Source organism: Euleptes europaea, chromosome 3, assembly GCF_029931775.1.
Source record: "Euleptes europaea isolate rEulEur1 chromosome 3, rEulEur1.hap1, whole genome shotgun sequence".
Taxonomy (NCBI): domain Eukaryota; kingdom Metazoa; phylum Chordata; class Lepidosauria; order Squamata; family Sphaerodactylidae; genus Euleptes; species Euleptes europaea.
The window spans coordinates 93,477,827-93,483,927 of record NC_079314.1 but is presented as its reverse complement, the minus strand read 5'-3'; positions in this window follow the sequence as shown (position 1 = coordinate 93,483,927).

Here is a 6,101-nt window from a genome sequence, read left to right as displayed (position 1 = left end):
CTCAGAAAGAACTCCAAGGAAGCAGGAAGCATTTGAATCCCCGCCCCTTGACACACTGCTTTGTAATTGCCTGTAGTGCTGTTTGTGAGAGAAACCAAGCTTCTGTGTCCTGCACTTTGCCTTATGCATGGAGATTTCACCCAGGCTAAGGTCAGGGGAGATGGAAGAATTGGGTTAATAGAGGAACGGGAAGTCCCAGGATTTGTAAGGGCTAGCAGCGAGGTCATCTTTAATGGATGGAAAAATGGTGCAGAACTCCAAGGAATAACTGAGACAGACCAGGGGCAAATGTGAGTGAAAGTACACATGCATAAACGACCCCATGTGTTTGCCTCAAAACTACTGTGTTGCCAAAACCAAAACACTTTTTGCGCGTGCTGTTCCATGATCAATGGGAAATCCAGGGCGACTTCTACAGAGCAGATATCCTTTGTAACAGTGGATACCTGGGATTCCTTTGCAATAACCTGCTTGTTTACAAGATCAGTAGATCGATGTTATCAGGGTGCATAAACAAGCACAAAGCAAAGGCAAAGCTAGTCTCAAATAAACATTTGTAAGTCACTAAAATCATACTGGCTCTGTAGGGAGGAGGATCACAAGTTAAGTGGAGTCCTTGCTTGTTTCAAGGCTTGCGTCTGGACCACCACCTCCACCATCACCACAAAGTGATACCTGAAAAGTAACTGGTGCAAGTTAAAACACTCCACATGACTTCAGTTGGGAGCCTTAAGTGCCTGCCCTCCACCTCCTCTACTGCTTGCTGTCCCAAGACTCCCAACTGGTGTAGTGGTTAACAGCGGTGGATTCTAATATGTAGAACCGGGTTTGATTCCCCACTCCTCCACATGACCAGTGGACTCTAATCTTGTAAACCTGGTTGGTTTCCCCACTCCGACCCATGAAGCTAGCTGGGTGACCTTGGGCTAGTCAGTTCTCTTCGAACTCTCTCAGCCTCACCTACCTCACAAGATGTCTGTTGTGGGGAGAGGAAGGGAAGGCAATTGTAAGCCGGGTTGATTCTCCTTAAAAGGTAGAGAAAATTGGGATATAAAAACCAACTCTTCTTCTTCTAACTCAGCGGGCAGTCAGCAGTACAGGAAAAAGCTCCTGTAATTGTGCTGTTGCTGTGCACATTCTGCCTTGTCCCAGCTGAGCCAGTGTGATGTAGTGGCTAGAGTGTCAGGCTCGGATATGGGAGATCCAGGTTCGAATCCCCACTTGTCACACGCTCATGCGCTCTCTCTCAGTCTAGCCTACTTGACATGCTTGTTGCGAGGATAAAATGGAGAAGAGGAAAATGTTGTAAGCTGCTTTGTTGCCCCTGTTGGGGAGAAAAGCAGGGCATAAGTATCTAAACGAGTAAAAATGCACAGACTTGTTCGGTAAAGTTTTATGAACATTGATGGGGTGTTGGTATGATTTGTGGAGGACAGTGTAATTTCCAAGGACTTAATGAAAGTGGTTGTCAGAGTCATATGGTAAGTCTGGTTTCAACTACTATATTGTGCTTTTGATTTTGCTGTTAAAAAAGGTAAAAGGTAAAGGTCCCCAGTGTTAGCACTGGGTCATTCCTGACCCATGGGGTGACGTCACATCCCGACGTTTACTAGGCAGACTTTATTTACGGGGTGGTTTGCCAGTGCCTTCCCCAGTCATCTCCCCTTTACCCCCAGCAAGCATTTTATCGACCTCGGAAGGATGGAAGGCTGAGTCAACCTTGAGCCGGCTATCTGAAACCAACTTCCGTTGGGATCGAACTCAGGTCGTGAGCAGAGCTTTTGACTGCAGTACTGCAGCCTGTCATTCTGCCCCATGGGGCTCCTGATTTTGCTGTTAGGGAGTGTACAGTTTTCTAATAGGCCCCTCAACCATGCCTCCCACCTCAACCGTTTGTTCCAGTTGGGCCTTTTCCCATAAATTCACGCAGCCGTCTCTTGTAGGCACTCATTTCCTTCCATGTCACTCACTGCCCTAATCCCTGCCGGAAAACAACGCAGCGAGCTTATGACTTCTACAAAAAAAATGCAAATAAAAAAGTTCAATTATGCCCATCTGCGAATGGTACTTAGATAAGGCTAGAAAGAAAAAAAGAAAGAAAGGGAGAACGAAATAGCTGACTTCTTGGGAGTTTCCTGCCCATGGCAAGGCCATACAATTATAAACACTGAACAATGGTGGTTCTTGTTTCGGCAGCTATTAAACCAGACACCTGCAGGACTTCCTGCAACCAAGAGGCTGAAGGACAAGGGCTTTTCTACCTATGTGTTTCTGATTTTTTTTTTAAAATCTGTGGCATACTTTACATTCTCGTTAATCTACCTTGTTCCCTGCAGAGTTAATACTGAAGTGGAATATTTCAGCCTCAGAGGGGAGGATGTGGTTACTACTTGCCCCGCCTCTGTTAAGATGCATTTTCATCTTTCAGACAAGTTTCTCCATGCGGCCGGGAGTGGGGGGATGTCGGGGACAATTCTCTGCATTAACACCCCAAGCCAGCTCTTATCCTCTTGCAATGAGCATTTTATTTCGTCTTAGTCACAGCCTTATAGGGAGGTGCTGCAGGTTGGAAGTGAAGGACTTTGCACTGTCTCTTAACCTCAGACTTCAGAGGGGGATTTCACTAGACAGTCAGAGACATAGAGGGGTCCAGGCACTGGGCATTCTTTCTCTACTGCTTTGACATATCCCTTTGATGTGCAGATTACTACTCTCAGGGAAACTCTTCCTTCCTCCGTTTTGTACCCCCGCTTGCACGCAGGCCCTCTTCTCCATCTTTCAACCATTAAGGCAGGACACAGGTCCTGTATCTCCTTCCATCCTAGTTAGACTAGATTAGGAAACTATATTTATCCTATCCAGAAATGAAGTCCTATAAATGAAGTATATTACTTAGAATAAATAAAAGGTTCCGAGTGTTTTTGTTCCTGGCACACGCGGAGATCAGATGACGTTTGCTGCACACAACAGCCTTCGAGCGCTCTGCTAAATTACTAGATTTTATATGAAAAAAATCTAACACTTGATTCCTTCCTCCATCTCCCCCACCCCCGGCACTTAAACATTGTATAAAATTGCTGTAGGAAAGATTCACTGGCCAACAAACTATTTAAAGGCACTGCTAATTTCTACAGCACCCTCCTATTTCAAAAGCATTGCACAAACATCCGCCAGTTGTCTTCACTCACTACAACATTTAAAGGTTGCAACATAAATTGCTTTCTGCTCCTAGCTCCTAAATGCGGTTTCCGATAAGCACAGCATTCCGACATTTAAATATTACAACCGGACATTTCTCCCCTCGTAACCAGTCAGCCTCTCTCCCTGCCCCTCTCTTCGGTCACTGCCCCAGGTGATTCTTTCTGGAAACTCTGACCTTAAACCAGTTTTAATTACACCAGCAAGGTTTTCTTCTTTTTTGTAAAATCCACTTTTGCAGGAAAGTGTACAATACTTGCAACTCTTTCCCAGCCAGCATCGTTTTAAGCTGGTGAAGATGAAACTTGGCATGGGACAAATTTCTGCTGAGGCAAGGTCACCTTGGCAACTGTTTAAAATCCAGATAAAGAATAACAAAGTTAGATAAGCATTTCAAGACACGCCACGGCAGATGCGCAGTTAAAAATAGCACACGCACCTCATCACTGCCTGATAAGAACGCAGGGCTAGGCCTTCTTCAGGGCCTGGTCTTATACATCAGTAAGCAAGATATATGTATGAACTGTAACATTAGAGCAGATCAAGACAATCTTGTCTTTCTTTTTCTGCTTCTTTCAGTTGCTGTTATTGTTTATTGTTATTGCTATTATCAAATAAATTTTAATTATTAAAAAAAAACATTAGAGCAGATCAATGCATGTTATGATAATCATGTAGAATAATACCTTTCATCAGGACCAACCAATGCTCCTAGTGCAGCATGGAAGACCCATGTAAACATGATGCTGGCATGGCAAAAGTACTGAGCGGTGTGGTTTTGAGTGTACCCTCAGCCTTGTTTAAATTGGACTGATGCCTGCTCAAAGTACTTATGTGTGCTTAGTTAGCACGCCACAGATCCACAGCCTAGGCAGATACTGGGCTGCCATACTCCCTAAACCCACATAGCTGATTTGCACCGGTAGCAGCCCAGTTTAAACAAGACTCTGGGCCCATGTAAAGTCATGAAGACAATTCCTTTTGCCTCGCTGGCATCATGTTCAAATCAGGCGTTAAGATAGGACTGGTTACGGTAAGTCTGCAAATTCTTTCTGCTCTAAGATGGTAGCGGAGAAGCTCTTGCAGACATTCCTATGGCCTCTTACTTGGGAATGATCACCTAAGTAAATGGGAATGGGATTGCACTGCGTGAATGTTAGAATGCTGTCTTATACAAGAAATTCTCAGGAGGCTGGAACAGAGAGGGAAAGAGATGCGTTGCCTTTGGAGAGACAAAAGTCAACCTATTCTTATGAATGAACAGCAGGAAAAGTAAGAGAGAACCATTTTAAATAGTGTGCTGTGTTTACAGGTGTACACACACTGGGAAGTTGCAGCCAAATTGGTATTGTTTATGCATGGGTACTTTTATTCACGTTCGCTCCTGGTATGTCTCAGTTGTTCCTTGGAGTTATGCATGACTTTTCTGTCTATTAGAGAAGACCTCGCAGCCAGCCCTCACAAATCCCAGGTCTTCCCATTCCTCTATTAACCCGATTCTTCGATCTCTCCTGAGATCGCCCCAGGTTAAATCCCCACACATAAGGCAAAGCACAGGACATGGAAGCTTGGGGGAGTGACGTTTCTCTCACACAAAGCACTACAAAGCATCATGTCAAGGGGTGGGATTCAAATGCTTCCTGAGAGTTCTTTTTGAGCAGAAGATTTAAAAAACAAGGCTTGTGTCCCCCCCCCTGATTTCTTTTAGAGAGTTTTTTTTTTTTTAATGTTTTTCCCTCCACGGCACTTGAGTTTCCATGGGGGGACGGGAATTTTCTGTTGCAGTAAGCACTACAGCCAATTACAAAGCAGTGTTTCAAGGAGCGGGGACTCAAAGGTTTCCTGATTTGAGCTTGGAGATTGCTGGTGCATAGATCCACAACAGGAAAGTGTGGGTCCAGCCAGCAACTTACCTCAGGTAAAACTCGCATGCATAAATGACCTTTTATCAGTTTTGAATCTCTCACCCTCCAGCTTCAGATTACCTTGCATTGTGGTATTATGAGAAAGGGAGAAAAGATTCTCCCTGTCCACTCTCTCCATACCATGCACAATTTTATAGACCTCTATCATGTCTCCCCTTAACCGCCTTCTTTTCAAGCTAAACAGCCCTAAGCGTTTTAACCACTCCTCATAGGGCAGTTGCTCTAGGCCCCTGATCATTTTGGTTGCTCTTTTCTGCACCTTCTCAAGCTCTGCAGTACCCTTTTTTTAAACCAACAGTATACAAACACAGTGCTGGAGCAGTTTCCAACCTGAAATTTCACTGGGGTGCAAGACACTACCCATGATCCCCTAAGAACTGGGCACATATCTTCTGTACCTATTAGGTAACATGGCAGCTTGCACGTAAGTGGTTCTTAACAGAACCGGGAGAGGGGCACAGCAGAGCAATGGAAATGGAAAGGCAAAAGCAAGCAGACATGTGGTCTAGAATAAGATAACATTTCACACCCCGCCCCCCAAACACTGGATTACTCTCTCTTGGCTATAGCCAGTCACTCACTGTGAGTAAAATGCTGTCAAATAGCAGCCTACTTATGGGGACCCCTCATAGGGTTTGCAAGGCGAGAGACAAACAGAGGTGGTTTTGCCATTGGCTGCTTCTGCGTAGGGACCCTGGACTGCCCTGGTGGTCTCCCATCCAAGTACTAACAAGGGCCGACCCTGCTTAGCTTCTGAGATCTGACCAGTCTGAACTAGCCTGGGCCGTCCAGGTCAGGACAGTCACTTCTACCTGAGGTTAAATGAGGAATGAAAAGACAAGACAGGAACATTTTGTGTCAGCTATTTCAGGAACGAAGGTTTTTAAAGCCAGTGGTGCAATGAAACGTGAACTGTAACCTCTGAAGCAGAGCACAACACCTTTGTCACGAGAGCAGTGCTGTAGTTTTTATTAAAAC